Source organism: Phaenicophaeus curvirostris, chromosome 3 (assembly GCF_032191515.1).
Source record: "Phaenicophaeus curvirostris isolate KB17595 chromosome 3, BPBGC_Pcur_1.0, whole genome shotgun sequence".
NCBI classification, from domain to species: Eukaryota; Metazoa; Chordata; class Aves; order Cuculiformes; family Cuculidae; genus Phaenicophaeus; species Phaenicophaeus curvirostris.
The window spans coordinates 20,796,302-20,820,505 of record NC_091394.1 but is presented as its reverse complement, the minus strand read 5'-3'; the positions used below and the strand labels follow the sequence as shown (position 1 = coordinate 20,820,505).

General features: G+C 37.8%; 1 pseudogene; it reads left to right on the top strand.

The window, feature by feature from the left end:
- The first annotated feature begins 3,483 nt into the window (after positions 1–3,483).
- The window catches only part of LOC138718515 (centrosomal protein of 85 kDa-like pseudogene), a 48,594-nt pseudogene continuing 27,873 nt past the window's right edge, over positions 3,484–24,204 (top strand).

The window sequence follows — 24,204 nt, the reverse complement described above, 5'->3', positions numbered from 1 at the left end:
CAGTGTTCCAGCCTGTGATTTTAACTGTTTTGGTTACTCCCACAACATACTGGCTGCTGTCTAGTAGTCAGTAGCTTGGGTGGGTATTGCATAGCTCTGGCTTCTGCAAACTGACTGAATTCTCCCGATTCACTCATTTTAGCCATGCAGCCGGACTCAGCTCTGTACCTTTCTGAAGAATTTGTCCTCTTTGGAGTCTGCAGGAGTCATCAGTGAGTGGGAGTATTTAGGTCTTCAGATGAGATGTCGTTATACAATTATGCCTCAGTAGCTCTGTTTTGGTCATGAAGCTTCATTTGATGTTCTTTTTCTGTTTGCCTGCAAAGAATGACCTCATTAGTTTATTGCAGATGTACCTCTTCCTAATAGCTGCAGAAGTGTACTTTCACAAAAATTATACTCATGGGATTCTTTTTTTCTTTCATCAAAACATATGTGTGTAGAAATGTGGATTACTGAAACAGTGGTCCTTACTGTTAGGAGCATACTGGTTAATGAAAACAGCACTTATTAAATCTCTAGATTACACCAGTGTCATACTCTTGGTCAGCAAAAACATACACATTTTAAGAATTATTATAATCGTCAGCTTACTGTTTAAAAAGTCTGTTTTGTCACAGACAGTCCTATATCACTCTTATCTGAGCCATACAATAGGCATGTTATAGGCATACAATAGGCTTTTTTCAATGACAAAGCATGTCAACTCCGTGAAGGGAAAGCTTGCATGAGGTTGTCTTAAGGCACTCTGGAGCACTGCTTTGCCTTTTCTCAGCTAGTAATTGCATAAACTGCTGTGGAAGAAAATGCCTCTGAGTAGAAACATAATACATAATCAGCTCAAATAATTACAACAAAAATGCTAACTTGCTGTTTTCACAACATGGATAATAGGCTTGCTTAAGGGCATGGAATGCAAAATCAGTTTTGCATGTCTTTTTGTATTTCAGAGTCATTAAAATGTGCTACAGCCCGAGTACAGAAATAAATGCCTCTGCTGCTGACTGGAGTGACAACTGGCACACTGGGAATTCGGCTGTTTCGAAGTGTGGTGGAGCTATCAGGCAGAGACTAATGTGCGTAATTTTCATAGTTTCTAGTTCTGTTGAAATACTTCAGTTTTAAAGTCAGGAGAACAGAATATGACAACACAATATTGAAATTTAGAGATTCAGAAAACCAAAACAATTAAAAGATATGCTGTCATTGGTTAAATTTAAGTTGAACTTTAACATATGATATCAAGGGGCTTCCATTTTAAAGCATCAGAATAGTATTAAGTAATGAAATGCATACTATTTAAGTTGTATTTCACATCTAGAAGTTCTTTGATACTCCTAAGAGTTTCCAAACAAACTATTCAAAGACTTGTGCTAGTTTTGCCTAAGATAGAGTTAATTTTCTTCACAGCAGCTACTATGGAATGTTTTGGATTTGTGATGAAAATGGAGTTAATAATACAAGGATGTTTTCTTTATCGTTGAACTATGCTTACACGCAGTCAAGGCCTTTGCCACTTTTATACCAACCTAACAGTGAGTAGGATTGGGGGAAAGGCGTAAGACTTTGGGAGGGGGCACAGCTGGGACAGTTGGCCCCAACTGACCAAAGGATATTCCATACCACATGATGTCTTGCTCAGCAATAAAAATCTGAGGGAAGAAGAAGGAAGTGGGAGGGAGGGGGGATATTCACAGTTATGGTGTTTGCCTTCCCAAGTAATAGTTGCATGTGATGGAGTCCTTCTTTCCTGGACATGGCTGAACACCTGCCTTCCCATGGCTAATAGTGAATGTGTTCCTTGTTTTGCTTTGCTTGCATGCATGACTTTTGCTTTACCTAATTAACTCTCTTTGTCTTAACCCAAGAGTTTTCTCACTTCTATCTTTACAGTTCTCCTCCCATCCCACCAGAGGGAGGGCAAAGAGTAAGTGAGCAGCTGTGTGGGATGTCAGTTGCCAGCTGGGGTTAAACTGCAACAAGGTTAGACTTCTATAGTCATAATGAATAAACCTACCTTCACATAAAATAGGCACTCGTACTGAAAAAATGCCTCTGAATTTCTAAAATAATTAATGTAACTTTGTACTGAAAAAAATCTTGTATTATGTTTTTTAATTACCAGTAACTGCATCTATTCTACCAGCAATTTAGCAGCTGCTCAATTTGCTGAAGCAGGCTATTTGCAAATATTCAATAAAAGCAACTCCAAAATGCCAGATATCTACATATACATATAAATATTGATGCACATGTATCACTGTACGTATAGGTGCCTAAGCCATCTATGGGGAAAGGTATTTACAGTATGTTTTCAGTTCCCTATTCTTATTAATAGTTTATTAAGATGTCCCAATGATACTGCTAATAGTTGCCAGAACTAATTAGCATATACAGAGGTTCAGATTATTCCAGGTATAGATAAGTAAAACGCTCCAGTTTCAGTTTAGCTTCTTCTCAATGCATATACTCCTCCTTCACTACTCAAAAGAATGACTTTCATGACCTGTTTTCTCCCCTCTGCTAGGTAATTCTTTTGCTCTGTTACAGCAGCCCTCTATCTCACTCCTCTGCTCCTTTAGTTATTTGGGGAACTTATGGCAAAACCGTTGATGTACTCTTTCTTCTTTTCTTCAGTTATTTCTTTTTCCTTTCTTAGCATATTAAACACAGAATATTAGTTAAATAAAACATATAGAGGTGTATGCATACCTGATATAATTAAGAGGGTTGTGCTGTCATGGACCTTCACTAGCATCATGAAACACAGGGAAGTTTAACTTTGTAACCCAGAGCAGAAAGCTAATGTCCCTTGCGTTCAAAGATCCTCTATTTTGAACTGCTCTCTCAAATATAAATCCTTCTCATGGGGCAGGAGTAAATGCATAGTGCCTTCACCAGAATGCAACACCCTGTTCATACATTGCAGCTGTACTGCGTTTGCATGGGAAGGTTTTGGTAGTGGGAGGGCTATTGGGGTGACTTCTGTGAGAAGATGCTAGTAGCTCTCCCTATGTCTAACAGAGCCAGCGCTGGCCAACTCCAAGATGGACCCAGTGCTGGCCAAGGCTGAGACAATCAGCAATGGTGGTAATGCCACTGTGATAACACAGTTAAGAAAGGGGCAGAAAACTGCACAACACCAGCAGCAGTCAGAAGAAAGTAGTGAGAAGATGTGAGAGAAACAACCCTGCAGACACCAAGGCCACTGAACAAAGAGAAGGAGTAGATGCTTCAGGCATCAGAGCAGAGATTTTCCTGCAGTCTGTAGTGAAGACCACAGCGAGGCAGGCTGTGAGGTTAATGGTGGAGCAGACATTGATCTGCAGATCATGGAGAACCTCATGCTGGAGCAACTGGATGCCTGTAATCGCATGTAAAGCCTGCACTGGAGGAGGCTTCTAGGAGGAGCCCCCATGGAGAGAGGAGCCCCCACTGGAGCAGGTTTGCTGGCAGGACTTGTGGCCCGGTGGGTGACCCACAATGGAGCAATCTTCTCACATTGGAGAAGTTCATGGAGAACTGTCTCCTGTGAGCGATTCTATGCTGGAGCAGGGAAAGAGAGTGAGAAGTACTTCTTCTGAGGAGGAAGGTGTGGCAGAGATGCGTGATGAACTGACTGAAATCCCCATTCCCCTCAGCTGCTGGGGAAGAGGAGGATGAAAAAACTGGGAGTAAAGTTAAGCCTGGGAACAAGGGAGGGGTAGGGTAAAGGTGTTTTAAGATTTGGTTTTCTCATTGTCCTACTCTGATTTGATTGGTAATCAATTAAATTAATTTCCCCAAGTTTAGTGTGGTTTACCTGTGACGGCAATTGCTGACTGATCTCTCCCTGTCCTTATCTCGACTCACAAGCCTTTCATTATGTATTCTCTCCCTTGTCCAGCTTAGGAGGTGGAGGTGTAGAGCAGCTTTTGTGGGCACGCAGCACCTATTCATTGTCAACCCATGGCGACAGCTAAGCCTTTTTACTGCAGTACCTGCCTGTGAGCAATACACAAGTGTCCAAAAAGAGTCATCTACGTGTGAGGAGAGAAGGGGCCCTAAACCATATATATTGTTTTACCACGTGCAGAAAACCATAAAATTAAAAAGTTTAACGCTACATTTCTTTCACATTTCCAATAGAAGTAGCTTAAAACTGAACATTCATTGGAAATCTCCAAGTGCCCAGCTTTGTAAATGTACTTCAGTTGAAAGATACTGTCCCTCCAAGAAAGATCTGTAAAGCTGATTTGCTGTTTTTTGTGTCAGCATTAAGAAGAGACAGACAAGACAGAAATAATTTCTTAGTCTGCAGCTGTATGGTTATGTAGTGTAATTTAGATTTGAGGCTAAAAAGAAAAAGAGACTAGGAAATTAAAAAATTTAAAAGTCCTAACCAATATATTACTTAGGAGATTTACCATATTTATGAATTTTGAACATTTCATTACATATGAGAAATGGAAAGTCAGGCCAAGAACCGCATTTGAATAAAGAAGATCAAGTGTATTAATGATTTTGTACACGAACATAATACACTATGGCCTCACTGTTGTACTAAACCTTTTGGGAAATGATTTAGTTACTAGTACAGTTAATTTAATCTAACACTGTGAGTAAGGTACATTGCAGTGAAGAGATAGACAGATTTGTCTCCATGCTGTATTTGTGACTATAACAGAAGATCAAACCTGGCAAATTCAGCAGTCTGGGATTTCTCAGGGTACATTTCACACATGCTTGTCAGAACTGTTAGAAAGTACTTAGATGAACTGAAGAAAGCTTGATTGCTGAGATTTCACTACTGTAATTGGAACCTTGGCAAAGCAAACAGACTTAAGGTAGGCAAGGACATAAATAGTTGTACAATTGTCATTTTTAATTCCAGTAAAGCAGCTACATATTCTGGTAGCTGAAATATTAAACCAAGGCTGATCAAACATTAAAAGTCCACAAGGCCAATATAGAAGCTGGAAGAGAAGGAGATAAGGCTACAGCAAAGCCACGTTTCCCACCCCTGTCTGCATTCGTTTCAGGAAAGGCTGGGGAAGTTCCCATGGCAGAAACCTTTATCTAGCACCTGACACAATAAATGGCTTTCCATCTTTCATTGTCTACCAGCAAGTGGGTTGACAAGTCCCGTATAATTCGCCAAACCACAATTAATAATCTCTTTTACACTGTGTTCTACCTTCAGTGCTTATAGTCATAGACAAGTATTTTACTTGGATAACGAGTCCCTTAAACATTAGTCAATGAGCAAGGCCCTACCTATAAATTATTACAGATACTTTATTTTCTTACTCTTGTGACTAGATTTTTATAGATATATTTATTTGACACAAATTTGCTCTATATAATAGGATAAGTAACATATTCTTCCCATCAGTCTCTTTAACAGTGGCATTTAGATGCAAGTATTTGAAAATACATTTTTTATGTTAAGTGAAAGATCATACTTCCTTTCTCTAATAACAACTATGTGTATTACTGCTTAACACAAATCCTCTGTCATTTGTATTTTCTGCTTTCTAATTACCTGATATTTTATTCTGCTAGGCTCTGGTTTGGTTTTCTGTCAAAACAAAATAAGTAACAGTGTGTCAGCAACTGTTTATACTCTGTGTTCTGCAATATCCCTGTAGGCTCACTGAATTTTGGGACCAAGAGAAGATGCCAGTAAAGGGGAATGCAGGACAGCTGAACAAAATATTTCTGTATTTTTTTTACCTGATTCTTGGTGGTCATGGTCTGTACAACATTACACCAGCTGTGATTGTATGCAGACAATTAAACTGAAATTTACAAATACAGAAGTGTTAAAGAGTGTCTACACTAACAGGCAGGATATATCTTCCCTTATAGAAGAAAGAAGGGTCTGGAAAAAAACCTTTCTTTGCTATTCAAAATAAGCAGTGTTTTTTTCCCAGTGGAATTATATAAGCCTTTAATTATGTACAGCCAAATCATACTTACTTTTTTATTTTTTTTATTGTGAAAACTAAACAGCGCGTTTTGTGTTCTTATTGATGGCTTTAAGACAATTTAGGGCTCAGAAATACTAAGCTATTGGTAAAATACTTCATTAGTTGTGAAAGAAGAAAAAACCTATAAGCAATTTGGGAGGGAGAGAAAAGCTGCCTTATATCTAATTTGAATAGTCTTAAGTGACACGTTAATTATTTATGAATAGAAAAGCTTCAAAAGGAAAATGGAATTAGTACTCAAAAACATACATAGTCTCTGAGACTTTCCTATCTTAAAAAGATTTATTCTAATTCCTATGTTTTCTTACTGGAAACTACAACCAACTCCACCTACAAAATTCCATTTTCTTTTCCCCGGCCTGATGAAATAATGAACAGTAAATACTGGAACATTAATATATTGCAATTTGAGATTTATCTACCCTAAGACAAGAAAAAAATATAAGAAGCTGCAACAAACTTCATTTTTTACACAATATCCCTTGAAAAGCAATATATCAACCCAAAATTTCATTTTGTAGATTTTGAGTTAAGCACCAGTGAAGGAGTATGTTCGCATGAAAAATCTGAATACAGTTCATCAGACAGAGAGGAAGAAATATAAGATGCTTAAAAATGTTCAGTCAGTGTCCATTAATAAAAAAATATGCTATTCTGTCTCCAAAGCTTACCTTTACTTCAAAATCCATTTTTCAATCTGAATACATTTTCTGAATTCTCATTTGACTGCATATTGTTCAGGTATTTGGACACTCACTTGTTCTTTCTTGCATTGTTTGACTTAATAAGAATAAGAGAGAAAGCAGGACAGAAAGCAGCTCCTGAGAAAAAAAGGCAGTCAAACAGTCGTCAATTTGGAGGATTAACTGAAGTAACTCTAATACCTACAAATACTGTGTGCCGGAGTATATTAGTGACACTCTTTCAGAAACACCATAGACCTTAGAGAGCTTCCTTATAGCACGCTCTTCAAAATTTAGCATGCATTCTTCCCTCCCCTCACCTTAGTGTGCCAGAAGTTCTTTGCCAGTGAAGTGTTAGTCTATCTGACACAGGCACATATCCATCCCTTAGTCTATCCAATACCTTTCGGAAAATAAGTGCCTCTTTCCTTGTCTTCAGGAGAGAATGCTCTATGGCAATGGGATACTGTCAAGAAATGTAGAGATTGTACCTTGCTTCTCTCCATGCAGAATTTAGTTTCAGTAATGAAAGTAGATAGCAAATTCTAATACTTTAATATATATTCTATACTTTAATATATTCTAGACCTGAGAAGAAAAAGAGTGTAGGGGAGGCTGAGAGAACCTTAAAGGGTCATTTAATCTGTCCTTCTGTCCCAAGAGACAATTGGGTATTCCTACATCATTTCTGCCAGATATTCACCATCTGTTCTAAAGGCCTCTAATGACAAAGAAATCCACAGTCTCCCCAGGCAATCTATTGCATTTCTGGCTATACTTACTGATAGAAAAAATTCTGTAGTGTCTAACCTGACATCATGGCTGCAATTTAAGTCCATTTTATATTGTTCCATAAATCAAAGAAAATGAAAAAAAAAAAAGAAGGAAAAAGAGAAAAGATAAACTACTCCCTTATTCCCTTATTCTTGGCAAAACTTCACTAAAAAAGCCCAGACGAATTCAGCCTTCTCTTTCTCATTCTGGAGATTCACTCCATATCAGTGCCCATCTTTCTGAACCTTGTCACTAAGCAGTGTGCTATTATTCCAGGAGAAATTTTCCTAAGGCTGAGTATAGCTGAAGGATAATATTATACATATTGCAGCCCTTGTGCTGCAATTCATGAAAGAAGATTTTTTTTTTTTTAATTTGAGCATTGTAACTGTGTCGTGCAAATTGGGGTAAAAACTCCAGTAAAAGTTTCAGATAGCTTCCAAAGTCATACAGACTCCCTTCTTAGCTCCATTTCCCAACTCTTGATCTGTTTGCCAGTCCATAGTATTATAACTGTGACTCCATTCTCCTTAACAAAATGGGGTGGGGTTCATTCAGATTTAGATATTTAATCTCATTTGAGCAAGTTGAATATAAAAATATTTAAATCATGAGCAAATTATTCTGTTCATCATCAAATTTTTCTGAAGTAGGTTGATAAAACATATTGAGACACAAAGAATATTTGGTCATGTATGCACAGGTACACAAACGTGGGTGTTCTGTTCATGAAAGAATTTTTGTAATCTTTTTATATCTTCTTACAATTTTTAAGCTGTTGTCATTCATACATTCAGTACAAAGTAAGAGTTACCAGTCCATTTTTCACTATATCTAATATCCAACCAAATTTCTATGATTTTGTCTGTGTTTCCAGGTGATATTGAAAAATTTTGAAACATAAATTTCTTTTTCACTGTAAAAAGCCTACTAATATGAATGAAACATGAAATTAAATTTTGGCTGTTCTTTCACTGTCATATTTATTTGACAGACACCTTTGATAAGGTGAAATACAGCATTGTTCAGTTGTCATTGCATTCTTACTCAGATTTTTATGTCATTCTTAGTATAGCATCCTCTAAGTCTTCATGCTCTCTGTGATATTTTGCAGTAGCTGTCTCCAGTTTGGTCTCTGCAACTAATCATGGTCATGTTCTTTTTAAGCACTGTTATTTATATGTTTCTCACATAAAAATATGTCATATAACATTACAGTTTGCAAAAGACCTTTCAAAAGCCGAGGCTATATGTTAATACAAATTTAGAAGCATTACAACATTCAACTGAAAAAAAGGTATGTGTTTGCTATAGATATCAAGAAGAGCTTATTTCTTTTGAGTGAATTAGATACAAACATTGCCAGGGAAAGCAATATCTAATTATAAACACTTCTCTGTTCATGAGATCAATAACAGAAATACATAAATGCGGATACAATTATCTCCTGCCAGTCAAAGTTTTGTTGTATAAATAATTCTTCCAAAACTCACGTTTTTTTTTAGATAATGTGAAATGCTGATCTATCATCTTATGCTTTCTGCAGTTCAACAGTTACCTGACTATTAATGTATTTCTAATCAAAACTTTCTTAGTCTTCTATTAGCTTTAGCTCTTAAAAGAGACAACCTCTCATTTGCTTCATTTGGACTACTTGACTTCAGTTGCATTAATGTTTTTGCCCTTTTAACAATGAACCATACATCTAACAATGAATTACAATACTTATTTTCCTGTATGAAAAGAGGGAAACATGCCTTATGAAAGAAAAACAATACAAGCCATCCGTGCAGAATTAAGTCATATTAACAAATGTGTGCACTTCAGGAGAATAAATGAGATTGCAATGCTAAGAAACAGGCATTATGGGGAAGGAAAGAAATGATTTTGTTCAGTGTTTCACATAGGTCAGAAAGGTCAGAGCACAAGTGTACATAACTGGGCTGATAGCTGAATTTATGTCAGATATTATAGACAGCAACGACAAGAGAAATGAAATTCCAAGGACAAAAGTGAACTAAATAAGAAGGAACAAAACCAGAATGTGGTAGTAACTTATTCATCTTTGATACAGCATGAGGCCTCTGTAAGACACTCCAACATAAACCCATCAATGTATTTGTTTCAAGATCTCAGATCATCACATTTGCATACTATAATGTTCTATACAAAAAACTTCAGCAAGGAGAAGAAATAATAAAACAAAAAGTCTTACTGTGGTAATTATTTTCAGCTCTGTTGAAATTTACTTTAAAGGCATCTTGGGAAATCCAGACACTTATCAATATAATGCATATTCTTTCCCTGCTTCTGCCTACCCTGAGCGATGAATCTCAGCTGCAAAGCCTGTACCTAAGAGGATATTATCCTTCATCCTAATGAATTTTTTATGTAACTGACCTCCCAGTTTTGATGGAGCATCTCTTATGATCACAAACCACAGCATTTCAGGTTTCTAAGGTGTCTACCATGTATGTAAAAACTATCCACGATGCAGCGTTCAGACATAAGTATTCATTTGAATTAAAAATCAAGAAAAAAACCTTACCATATCAGGTCTGTCCCTGAATCAAAATTTCTTGCCATAAGAAGAGAAAAAAACCCACAGCAATGGCAAGGGAAGAGCCAGTTCTTTGAGGAAATAGATGGTATTTCTCAATAAGGTAAGAAATGTATACATATTTTTAATAGTTTCTGCATAGATATAGGACAGAAGAGCTTAAAAAAATAAAGCATATTAGACCTTACAAGAAAGGAATTTAGTAAGTTTTGAACATTGGCAATGAGGACCAAAATACGCGTGAATCTTCCCCTCTGCTTTTGTTCTTGTGATTCTGACCATATGCAAAATGATTCCATAGGAGAAAAAGGGAAGCTTTTGTAACATTCATTAACACCTTAAGTGAAAAAGTAATGACTACAATGTTGCTAGCACGTTTGTGGATGAATAACTGTTTACATGTAAAAAAAAAAAGATATTTTACTGTTGCAGTGAAAATAACAAGAGCCCTAAAAAGCCAGTGACTTTGAAAAAAAAAGAGAGTAAAAGCAAGATTTTTACATTATGATATTTTCTAGTGGTTGGTTGACCACTTCAATTAGAAGTGTGTCTTTAGTGCCCTTTTTTTAAAAAAAAACGAGTTTTCTTCTGTATCACCCAATATGTAGGAAAAAAAATCACTCTTTTTTTTTTTTGATTGAAAACCATGAATGAAAAGATACTATAGTGAAAGAATTAAGGAAAAACACATCAGAGGAAGATGAAATTTCTTGCAGTATTTGAAATAAAATAGTCTTTATATGTGCTGAGCGATCTTTAATTACTAGAAAATATTCAGCCAGGCAGGGAAGACAAAAGTATTAATGTGTTTGAACCAAGAACACAATGATTACAAATACATACCTGTTGTGGGAACCGGTAGAAAGACACTTGCCATAGGCAAAATTAGGGAATTTTTATTTAAATACAGAAAACGCGAAATCCAAGCTACAGAAGTAGTGAATTCAGTATGAAGTTATTTGGCTTTATTGTCCTCAGTAAGTTTAATTTCCAGGTTCTGCCCCTAGCTTGTATGGGAAGGATGGAAATAAATAAAAACTTCATAAGTGTATGAGGGACTATGTTTTCAAGATTACTTGGCTTCCACGTGCCTTTGAAATACAGTGGAACTGTATTTCCACCAGTGGAACTGTATTTCATGTGGGATTTGTCTGTAAATCATTCGGAATGCTATAATATGACTGTAGTGACTGAAAGAAATCATTAGTAGTAAAGTGGCAAAACTACTGCTCATACTAGTAAACCAAAATTTTTTTTAAGGATCTTTGATATGCTTTCTCATTGAAAGTAGGAGCTACAATGAGTCTTACTATAGCTTTGCTAGAAATTTTATCTCTTGTTCCATTGTGTTGTCAAAGATCCACTTTTGATGTGTGCGCATACTGTTGGCGCCTGAAAAGGCAGATATTCTAAAAGCCTGCATCAACATATTATAACAGAACCACAGAATCACTAGGTTGGAAAAGACCCACAGGATCATTGAGTCCAACTATTCCTGTCAATCACTAAACCATGCCCCTCAGCACCTCACCCACCAATCTTTTAAACAGCTCCAGGGAAGGTGACTCAACCACCTCCCTGGGCAGCCTTCTCAGCCGTTCCTCGTAAGACTTGTTCTCCAGCCCCTTCACCAGCTTCGTCACTCTTCTCTGGACTCGCTCCAGAGCCTCAACATCCTTCTGGGTGAGGGGCTCAGAACCGAACACAAGATTCAAGGAGCGGTCTCACCAGTGCCGAGTAAAGAGGGAGAATAACCTTCCCAAACCTGCTGGCCACGCCGTTTCTGATGCAAGCCAAGATGTCATTGGCCTTCTTGGCCACCTGGGCACACTGCTGGCTCATGTTCAGTTGGCTGTCAACCAACACCCCCAGGTCCTTCTCCTCCAGGCAGCTTTCTGGCCAGTCTTCCTCTAGTCTGTAGCACTGCACAGGGTTGTTGTGCTCCAAGTGCAGGACCCAACATTTGGCCCTGTTAAACCTCATGCCAATGATATCAACCTAGCAGTCCAGCCTGTTCATATTCTTTTGCAGAGCCTCCCTACCCTCCAGCAGATCAACACTTCCACCCAGCTTAGTGTCGTCTGCAAACTTGCTAAGGGTGCACTCAATGTCTTCATCCAGGTCATTGATAAAGATGTTGAACAGGGCTGGACCCAGCACTGAGCCCTGGGGACACCACTTGTCACTGGCCTCCAGCTGGAGTTAACTCCATTTCCCACCACTCACTGGGCCCGGCCATCCAGCCAGTTTTCCACCCAGGAGAGCGTTCGCCTGTCCACGCCAGAGACTGACAGTTTCCAAAGCAGAATGCTGTGAGAAACTCTGTCAAAGGCTTTGCTGAAGTCCAGAAAGATACATCCACAGCCTTTCCCTCATCCAGCAGCCGAGTCACTTTGTCATAGAAGGCGATCAGGTTAGTTTGGCATGACCTGCTTTTCATGAACCCGTGTTGACTGGACCTGATCACCCGGTTCTCTTGCATGTGCTTCATGATAGCACTCAAGATCACCTGCTCCATGACTTTCCCTGGATCCTCCCTCTGACTTTTCTTGTAGATGGTCACAACATCAGCCAGCCTCCAGTCCAGTGGAACTTCTCCAGTCTTCCAGGACTGCTGGAAGATGATGGAAAGGAGTTTGGCAAGCACATCCGCCAGCTCCTTCAATACCCTTGGATGAATCCCATCTGGCCCTATAGACTTTTGGATGTCTAGCTGGGCAAGCAAGTCTCTGAACACCTCATCATGGATCATGGGAGCTTTGTTCTGCTCCTCGAACTCCTGGATGTGTACACAGAGGGAACAACTTTCCTTACTATGAAAGGCTGAGGCAAAGAAGGCATTAAGTACCTCAGCCTTGCCCTCATCCTTTGTCATAGTTGTTCCATTTGCATCCAATAGGGACTGAATATTCTCCCTGGTCCTCCTTTTATTATTAATGTACTTATAGAAATATTTTTTGTTATCTTTCACAGACTTGGCCAATCTGAGTTCTAGTTGGGCCTTACCCCTCCTGAGTTTTAGTCTGCAGAATCTCAGTTCCTCCCTGTATTCCACCCAAGCTGCCTGCCCCTTTTTTCAAAGCTCATAGACCTTGCTCTTCTTTTTGATGTCACTCAAGATCTCCCTACTCAACCAAGCTGTTTTTTTTCCCCGCTGACTCCTTTTCCGGAGCATGGGGACAGCTTGCTCCTGAGCTGCTAAGATTTCCTTTTTGAGGAGCGCAGAATCCTCATGGACTCCCTTGCCCTTAAGGATGGTCTCCCATTTTGGCTGCATTGTACTTCCAGCAGAGATCTGGAAGATTGAAGTTCCCCACAAGGGCAAGAGCTAGCAATCTTGAGACTACTCCCAGTTGTTTATAGAAGAGCTTATCAGCTGCTTCTTCTTGGCTGGGTGGTCTGTAACAGACTCCCATCACAATATCTACCTTCTTGTGGGCTCCTCTGATTTTAACCCACAGGCACTCGATCCTGTCATCACCATAATCTAGCTCGAGGGTATCAAAGGACTCTCTAACACAGAGGTCTACCCCACCACCTTTCCTACCCTTCCTGTCCCACCTGAAATGTTTATACCCCACCATAGCTGCACTCCAGTTATTCAAGTTGTCCCACCACGTTTCCGTGATGACAACTACATCGTAGTCTCCTTGCCCTACAATAGCTTTCAACTCCTCCTGCTTATTGGCCGTGCTGCAGTTATAAAACTAGGCATCTGACTTTCTTGTACACATTACCATTAGCTGACAATTTACATCCCTAGATACTGTCTTTGAGCAACAGGCCAATTTGCTCTGCTTGGGAAAACATTGCCATCTTTCTTTTGCCCAGTTCCACATCTGAGAAACATAATCATGTTGTCTCTATGCCTGTAATATGCTGTCCAGTAGACTGATACCCTAAGGGTTAACAAATTTTTAGCTGATATGGTGAGTTGTGTACACTTTGGACCTAGATTTGTACTGTATTTGATCAATGATATCCCAAGTGAGTAAAAACTTTGAGGTAGAACTGCTGCCTGCTACTTTTCAAAAGTTAATATATCAATCACCATAAGAATCTCTGAGCCTTTAATGAAACTTATTTTGCTGGAACACATGCACAAATTAGAACTGGATAAATGTATCAGCAGGGAAAACTCAACACTGTTGTGTGAGATAAATTAAATGTGAGGATACTTTTGCATGGGGAAAAAAGTACTTTCTCTCCTACATTGATAATATAATGGCCCAGCCTCTTGGGTTGAATCACCTTCCAGTAGTCTTTGGGGTGTATATAGCAAAATTTGCTCCTTTCTATTAACTCAAATGCTTAGCTTTGAACATACTCTCTGCACCAGATGTGCCAACATGCTTTAGGCTGAAGTCTGACCTCTTCTGCAGGCTCCCAAAGGACTGCTTCTACCTTCCTGTCCACCTCAGTCTACAATGGAAAAACTGTTCTGATTTTCATATGCTTGATAGCTGAAAAAGGAAGATGTGATCTTCTCCTTTAATCTTCCACCCAACCCTGAGTGCAAGAAAACAGTAGGCATATTTCTGATTGTGGAATGCTGTAAATAACAAACTCTAAATAATTAATGTTTTATATTTTGAATTTTTTTTGCTTAACAAATTAGTTTAAGGTTTATAATTATGTCAGCATTGTTATAATTTTTGAATAACTATTTAGAATCACTATTCAGAATCTCTGCTTTTGGAAATGGAGGGGATAGGTGATTCTGTAACTATGTAACCGTCTGCACAGGTATTTTTAATTTTGCAATACTAAAACTAATAAACTGAAATGGAATTTTTGTATTATTTCTTAGGAGCAGATAAATAATGGGAAATAGATACAGCTCAAGTTTTTGCCTTTGAAACACTTTAATAACGTGGCATATAATCGAGATTTTGCAGAACTGCCATGAGGACAATAACTTCAATTTAATCTCAGTTGTAATTTCATATCACTTTGTTATGTTAGAGCTTCAAGAAAGGAAACTATTACACCATCACTTCTTTCAACTGTATTTTAAAAGTACAGTTAGACAAAGTAATTTTAAGATCTCCAGTGGTCAAAGAATAAATTCTATAAATTAGAATGAAAAACATCACTGGTTTTTAATGCACGGTGATATCAAAACTTGATGCTGTTAAAATGAATAAGCTCATTTTATTATTTTATACCTAGAAGATTTATTAAATGTTTATTTTTAATGTACTTTAGGAAATACTTTGTATTACCATATTATTTAGAATCACTTGGAAAATATGAGGGCTCTCTTTCTTAGTTTTTGATTGTTTATTTAATGTAATGATATTTCTGGGCAAATTGTAGAAACTGTAGGAAACAAATAATGTGCACTAAGTATATCAAAGAGGACATAATAAAATCTATTACTCTCAACTATTCTATCTGAAAATCTGGGGTAAAATTGCACTTCAAATTTTTGATAACATATTATTGTATGTTTGGAACCTAGATACTGTGAATTGTGCCTTGTATAGCATATTTTATAAAGGAGTCTGTAATGGAAATCTATAAATGGATTTCAACTGTCTGTTAATAAACCTAGGAATTACAGCTTCAGAAGATGCTACAAATGAGAAATATTCTGAAGCAGAATGATAACATCTCTTTTTCCTGTATTTTAAGTACTTTCCTATTCACAAAAAATAATAACAATTAAGAAAAAGAATAACACAAACCAAATTGGATTAAAGAATGTAAATGTCTCCAGGCATGAGATGGAATGATAATGAGCTACAGGCAGCTTTCTTTATTTTTCTGCGGCACTATAATAAGCAAGGCTAGAGTAACATCAAACTATAATAGGAGATTCACCAACTGCAAATGCTGCCACTCTTGGTAGGGTTTTCCTAGGAGCTGGTTTTGGTTTCATGCAGGTCTATCTAAACTGGATCTCCTGATTCATCAGAATTTAAAGCCTGTTGTGCCTTCCCCTCTCTTTCTCCATTTGAATAAGCTCTGTCTTACATTTTTCATTTTCTTCTCTCTCTGGTTCCATCTGTCCACCTTAACCTTCCAGGTCTCCCAAAATCTACTGTGCAGTTGTAAATCTATCAGATTTTCCACAACAAAATAATGAGGATAAAAATCATTATCAAAAATAATTTGTAAATAGTGCAATACTACTCTGATGAGTATGTCTCTAAAAGATATATAAAAATCAAGAAGTTGATCAAGCCACATTAGCTTAAATATGTCTTCCATATTCTCTTCCAAGGAACTCTATCTTCTCTTTGAAAGCTCAAGAACTGTGGAACAGAGGCCTTTCTGGTCTTTCCAGAGAGCTAGCTTTAGGTGACATTATTTTGCTATTGCTATCAATCAGTAATACGGGCTTCCAAACATTGCAAAAGGAATCCACAGATCATGGTCTGTATTAATGAGTTCACAGGAAGTGGTAATTATTGGCTGCAGTGGGACTGGAAACTAACCTTCTGATAACAGGTCTCAGACAGTGGCTGAAGTTGCAATGCTGAGTTGAAATAGGACTCCTCAGCTCATGGGTACAAGACCTCAGTGGTGAGGTCTCCAGCAGGTGAAGACCCCATCTGAGGTTGGCCAAGTCCATTAAGGCCTAATAGTGCACTATCAGGTCATTTGTGTGTGTGTGTTCTCCCAGCCCTGGTAATTGGAAGTGAGATGTTGTTCATTACAATGTAGTTGTGGGAAGTGAATTGAAATGAAAATGACACTAATAGTTAATTTGAACTAGTTTATTAATTCAAAGGCAGTTTGCAAATATTCAGTTGTCTGTTAGAGTAAAATAGCTATCAATTTGTGGTGAAGGAAAAGATGTATGCATTTATAAACCACATAAAGCAATAACATGCCTGTCTGAAAATGGAAATGCAGAGAGAGAGAAGGACTGGGGAAGAGAGGAGAGACGGAAAGCAAAAAGAGAGAGAGAATTAGTGGAAAAAATGCAGTTTTACTTTTGCAAGGGATGCCAGGATGAAATATGATGCTGAAATTCCTTGAGAATGTGGGAATGTCTGTTCAAACTAGGGAGACTTCTCCCTTTATGCAGTTGATGCTCTCTGATCATGCCCACTTACAGCTACTGGGCATTCCTTAGGAGAAGCTCTGTGTTACATAAACTGTCACAGACTGGTTTCCTGATGGACATGCACAGTTTCTCATGAGTCCTGAGACCCACAAGCCCCTCCCAAAACTGCAGTGACAAGTGTTTGAACTTGAAAGTTTTAGCATGTGCATAAATCCATGACCTTGCTTTGGTCCTTTTGAACTAGTTCCAGTCACTTAATCTTACAAACGTTTCTCAAAACCAGTGTTTAAGATAAAATAAAAGGAACAGTTCATCTGTGTTTTTAAACATAGTGCTTGACATGCATTCAGGACCCTGACAGCTCTAATAGAGACTTGCTATAGTACAAAATGGTGTGTGGTATCCACCCCTGAAAACATCACAGAACTATTTTACCATCTATTCATTTTTAAATCAAAATTCTTTAGCTCAGTGCTTTATAGAAAAATCAATGTTTTGTAAAGTAGTAGTTATGCTGGTTCATTTTTAGTGTCACTGAATACCTTGTTGTTAAGTTCCAATACAGAGAACAAAACCTTCCAGAACTTCCATTCTCTCTGTATGACACATTGTATTTGACCTATTGTTTGCTTCAGACACTGAAGTATTTAGTCTGTTTACCTGTCACCTAAAGTCCTTAAGTTTAATCTAGTTAGGCTCTGTTGGGCCTCCAAACTTTAGTTATTATAGTTTCCAGGAAATCAAGTTGTGATGTTTTATTGACAGGAAACCAAGTCTAAGAGCTACATAAGAGAGACAGAGATGTTTGAATGCCTGAATCTTAAATGCTTACTCTAGGAAATGTTCTCATTGCCTCAGCTATCAATGTAGGTCATGAAAGACCAGGATTTGCTCAAGCATACGGTTAAGTAATACAGTAAGCAGAGAACAGTCTAAAGAGACCAGTTAGCAAAATCTAGTAAAAACATGATTACTTCTTCAGAATTTACTATAGGCAGCACCAGCCTTGATTAAAATGGGTGATCCAGGTCAGTCCATCAGCTTAAATTATGGCCCCTTTTCCACATGCTGCTAGTAAAGTAATTAGAAAAACAAGCTAGCATGCAGAAGACCTAGGTTCAAATTCTTCCTTTGTGAAAAGTAATTTGAGCTCCCAGGTCCTACTTTCCAGAAGGTTCAGCAAAACATTGAGTTTTGTGATATTTTTTGGAGTAGGTGTCTGTCTGTCACACTGAAATTATTTTGGTTTTATTGGAGCAATTCAAATTCTTTCATCTAGGTAAATAAAGACTCATTTATAGATTCTAAGATAGTCTTACAAAGGGAGAGTGAAACACCACATAGTGGACATAAATCTTCTAACAGATGCACACCAGTGATGAAAGGTTGTTCTAATACTCAACTATCTTCCTAGCTGTAGGCAAAGGCAATGCTAAACAGGCCTAAAAATATGATATCTGATTATTACTGTTGTGCAAATGAAGAAATAAGACCTTGAGTATATGACTGCTAAGTAGCAAGATAGACAACTAATGAGCAAGATGTTCATATTTCAAAGGACTAATGAGAACATCTTCAACTCCACAACTCTGATGGTGAGGTACAGACTCTGAAAAATCCCAAAACATCTTTTAAAGTACATACAGTATGAACTGAGTGTATTCCATAAGGGTTAACAGGACCTGAATTCCACACTTAGCATATGTTTATAGTTAACCATTAATATTTTCTTGGTAGACATTGTAGGCAATTACATGCAGCAGGAAGAGGCACAGTAAAGAGAATGTGGAAGCAATATGGTAGATAAAGTACAGAGCTATAGTCTGAATTCTTGAAGTTGCTAGATAGCTGACTTCACTGCATCATTTTCTGATGAGCATTAAAAAGGAGTTACTTTGGAGTAACTGAGCATTAAAAAGGAGTCCTACTGCTTTACTGCATAAAAATGAACACCAAACCTCTAAGGTAAGATTCAGCATCAAGCCAACCTTTGCGCTGGCAAAACAGTAAGTGGCTCTGGTTCTTGAAAAGACAAGAACAGGAGTTTCTGAACACACAACAGTACATGAAACATTGAAAACAGCCATTGGCAGAAACAGAGATTAGGATTACTCAAAATAGGTTAAAAGGCTTTATTTTAAGGCTGTACTTGTCTAAATACCAACTTCTAGCTATTGGATGTTATCATGCATTCATTGGGTGTATTTTCCATCTGTCTATTTAGGGAAATAATTCTCTTTTAAAGTGTGTTTTACAGCTTCTGTACCATTGAGATGTACTTTCTTCTAAAGATTTTTTTGACATTTCTGCATTATTCTTTAGAAGCAAACAAAATGAGCAGAGACAATTTCATCATGGTTTTGACAAAGCCATTTACAAAAACAAGATCAGTTTTATATCTGCCTTTTCAAAGAATCAAAGAAAAAGTCTGCCATAATTATCTACTAGGTTTTCATGTTGAAGAAGCTGTCTCTGACATCCTCATCAATTAATGATTCTATGATTCTATTATGCCAGGTCCAACAAGGCAACAAAAGCAAAAACTGAGTGTGGTAAGCCTAGTGGCAAGAGAAGTGGCCTTAAATTTTGGAAAAGTGTACTCTGATACCATCATAGACTAATTTTATTGGTAGCTTGAACTGACATGTGCCTATAAAAGCCCCCAGTGGAAATGGGTAGAACATTGTTACTTGACCATCCAACACCATGTAGAAGCAAATTATGTGAGGTGGAGCAACTATACATAGGTGCCAAGTACTGAGACCAGTTATATCAAGTATTGCAGTTTCCCTAGGTTCAGCAATGCCGCCTCACTGAAGAGATGTATAGAGTAGTTCTCAGTTACTGTCTGTGCATGTGCACAGGGGTGTGTTGAGGAGTTCAAAGCTTACTGCTGATAGAGTCTGTCATGTGCATCACTTTCAAAATTCATCTTAACGTTGCACCAATCTGCTGTCCTTGTTTCTCTTGAGTTAGTTTTCCTAGATTAGTATTGAAAAAAAAAGTTAATCTTTTTCAGCCCTTTCATCTTCCCATAATTGTTTGTCCAGTCCTATTTCTCCAGATTCCAAACCACCCTTCTTGAAATATGTGATTGTAAGGATACATCATTTTGCATTTACCAAGAGCAAGCCATGTGATAAGCATGTGTTGGGGTGGTTGTTACGTGATTATGACGAGTAATTACTTTGTATTCTGGACAATTGCCTGGAGCTGCCAGGTCCCTCTTGGAAAAGACAGTTTTTCATCTGCCCTTTGGGGCTGGATAGTAAGACTATTTCCCTGGCTACCAGGTCTAAGAAAATATTGAAATTTCAAGTGGGCTAGAGGGTGCGTAGTACAGTGTGCCTCCAAGGGAAGTTTTGCAAAATCAGCATGTTAAGGTTAAAGTATTTAACCTGTCTCCATGAGGCAGCTCCAACACCAAGAAGCTGTGAGACTTCCAGTCTCTCTCAGCAATCCAATGAGATTTCCTCACATTACGTTTTGTTTATAATGAGGGCAAGATTATATTGTCATAATTTCTTGCAATAAATTCTCTTTTGTATCTTGTTGAACTTGGGAACCGTGGAAACTAAACAACCAAAGCTTGTGGCCATCTGCCTGTTCTACACAAAGCAGACTTCAGACTGTAACTTTTAAAGGGAACCTTCCATGGCTGAACTGTTGTCTTCCAAGATACAAGCTGGGAATGGTATTGCTATTGTTCTTCCTGATATTTTAGAGATATAGACTGAACAATATTGACAAACAATTTTCAAGTTTGCTGCTTCTGGCTTCAAGGCTTCTTTTCTAAGTTAGACAACTTTTTCAGTATACTGATATTTTAGCTTGCCCTTCTTTGCACTCTCTTCAGTGAGTCATAAATATTTATCATCTGTGACTCCTGAGGAAGATGCAGGGAAGATCTCTAGCATCTAAAAATGGAATTCAATGCAAGTTACACTCTCACGATTCTTCCTGCTGACTCTATTGGGAACTGGATTTTTATTAAAACTTGAAAACATCTATCAACAAACAGGGCTAAATCATTTTATTTTTAACTAAGCATACAATGAGAGAGTAATTCAGGCACTGACCAGAGTCAGAGGAATTCCTACTAGATATTCAGCAGGATTTTTTTCCAACATAAAGAAATATTTCGGTTTAAATTCACCCTTCTTTAGACAGAGAAATCAGCTGTTGTGGACTTTTTCTTTTAAATATCCTCAACTGTAATAGGATAAAAACAGTAAAATTTTCTTGGGAAAATCAGAGCTGCATCATAAACCCTGACTGAGTCATCAGGAATAGAACTTCTTTTTACTTTGTCTGTGCTTTAAGACAGCACATAGCAAAAGATGGTTTTGTATCACAAAATTTGTTCCTGTCTCAAAAAATTGTGGAGAACTGTTTTTCAAGTGGTAGATGATTTCAATTTTCTAAGTCTTTCAAATGTGTCTCCCTAGTTTTGATAATTCCTTTGCCTGTAAAGGATGTTTTGGGTATGTGCATGTGTATATGTGTGGAAAATCTGAGATTAAGCTAGGTAAATTATTAAGGCCCAGGAAAGGTAGCTATTTCTCTTAAAAAAGAAAACAATAGCTTTAGGTTCTCTTTATCAGTTCCCATTCAGCAGGAAAATGTGCCAATAGACTAGGGAGAAGATGAAAGACTCTACATGTAGCTATATTGTGTGTCCTTGGAAAGTAGCCCAGTATTGCAATAGTGTTTTCACTCACAGCTGTAGTTGTTTATCTCACATTTTATAATTTTATTCATTTCATATATATGACAAAAAGAAAACCTGCCCAACCATTTTTGAAAACATCTTAGTCTGATAATTTCCTTTGAGTAACCTTTGATTTCTAAATGCAAAATGACCTGTATGAGTAATGAGAGACTTAAAAAGAAAGAAGCCCAGTAGTTAAATAGACCATAAAATTGCTACTATGTGCCCTAAACAGCCATCTTCCAGAACATCTGCCCTAAACCACATGTGCAAATTTCGTATTGAACAGTAAAATCCTTATCTATGGGTATGACTTCTAAAATTTTTTAGATATAATGAATATAGATATTATAAATATAAATATACAAAATAAAAAGTTGATTTTCTACCTACTGTGGAAGACCACTGCCCAAGAGGCAAGAGAAAGCATACTTTTGGTTGAGTGAGTGGTTTAATGGTTGATAGGAATGGTTGGACTCCATGATCCAGTGGGTCTTTTACAACCGAGTGATTCTGTGCTTCTGAGTGAGGATTTTTCTTGTCCCCTTTAGCATGCAGGCATACAGATGAAGTTAGTACCTGTCCTATACTTTCCCTTCAGTGGGGGAACTCTTGCTTACAGGAGATGCCTTGGGACAATTGCTTCAACAAGGCAAAGAGTTAATGATGCTTTTCCAGAATAGCCCTCCAGTCTTTTTATTTCAGAATCATTTGTGTGCCAGCTTTGGCATATTTAGCATCTTGCAGCAAGAAGTTCCACTTCTGAACTACTCATTGTGTGAAGAAATATCTTCTTTATTCTTAAGTGTAGCATTCACTGTAGTATGCACAGGTATCAAAGCTACCTTTAGAGAAGCATATTACTTCACTTCCTCAGGGACATCTTTCATACATTATCAACCTCATATTTCTGTTTTCCTGTAATCTCTTAGTTCTTACACGGCTAATGCATGTTGGAATATTGGATTGTGTTGGATCTTTACAAACACTTTTACAGTGGCATGAAATTAAGATCAGCCCTTACCATTGTTGTTATTGTGCTTATGATTTTGATTTACCTTTTCTTGTACCTTATTAAACCAGAAGTTATCCTATCAACAAGCCTGATGATAGTCTGAAAATATTTGTCTTTCTAACAGATAAGTCACTGTAACTTTACTGGTTAAAGAGGAAGCTGTATAAACATACTTAGTATCATTTGCACACAAGTTTCTCCAGACTTTTGAAGATATGAAAGTCTAAAATAGAGTGAAGATCATTATCCTAAAAACACATAGTCTAATAACCAGTAGATAGGCTGGGGAAAGCAGCAAAGAAGAATGTAATTGGAAAGACAGAGCTCTAACACTGAGACAGTTCAGGCTCTGCTGTTCTAACAAGGAAAAGTTTAAAAAACAGGCATAGATTTTCACATTTTGGGCCAAACATGGCACACACCACTCTCACTACACAGTAATTTCACATTTGATTAAAATTGAATACTGGGAAAAGGTATCATTTCAAGGTCAGTTTGGGTAAGTTATTCACTTTACTTCCACAGAAGTGCAGTTATTTCTAGTTTCTCTGTCTTCCTTGAGCCAGGCTTACTACAGTAGCAAGTTAGTAGAAGTACCTTAATGGTACCCTGGAGTGCTAGTAACTTACCACACAGTACTTCCTGCAGAAAACAATTCTGTCCAAGGGTATTCCATTAGGCTACTATGTGATGGATTATGAGATTTTATTAAATGTGACTAGTATTGAGCTTTGACAGTCTTTCAGAAGCTACTGTACACTGTTAAGTAAGCTAATAAAAAGTAAACAGCAAGAGACAAACCAAAGTCTAATAAACTAGATTCATCTTGGAAGACATAAATACAGAAATTACTCATGCTGTGTTAATCAATCATAAAATCATAGAATGGTTTGGATTGGAAGGGACCTTAAATATCATCTAGTTCCACCCCATCCCCTGCCATGGGCAAGGACACCTCCCATCATTGCTCTCTACAACTACCTGGAAGGAGGTTGTAGAGAGAAGGGTGCTGGCCTCTTCTCCCAAGTGACAGGGAACGGGACAAGAGGGAATGGCCTCAAGGTTCACCAGGGCAGGTTTAGGCTGGACATTAGGAAAAAATTTTTCACAGAAAGGGTCATTGGGCACTGGAATAGGCTGCCCAGGGAGGTGATTGAGTCCGCTTCCCTGGAGGTGTTTAAGGCACGGGTGGACGAGGTGCTGAGGGGCATGGTTTGGTGTTTGATAGGAATGGTTGGACTCAATGATCCAGTGGGTCTCTTCCAACCTGGTTATTCTATGATTCTATGATTCAACTGCACCAAAACCGAGTGAAAATGAAGGATGTAATACACTTCAAGGGGAATTTGATGTGAATATGAAAAGACTAAGTAGATACTGAACTGGCAAGTGATGTTATATGGATGGATACCACAGGGGTGGATTTTATTCTGATGGATTCTGTAGAAAGGCAGAGAATCAGACAGGTATA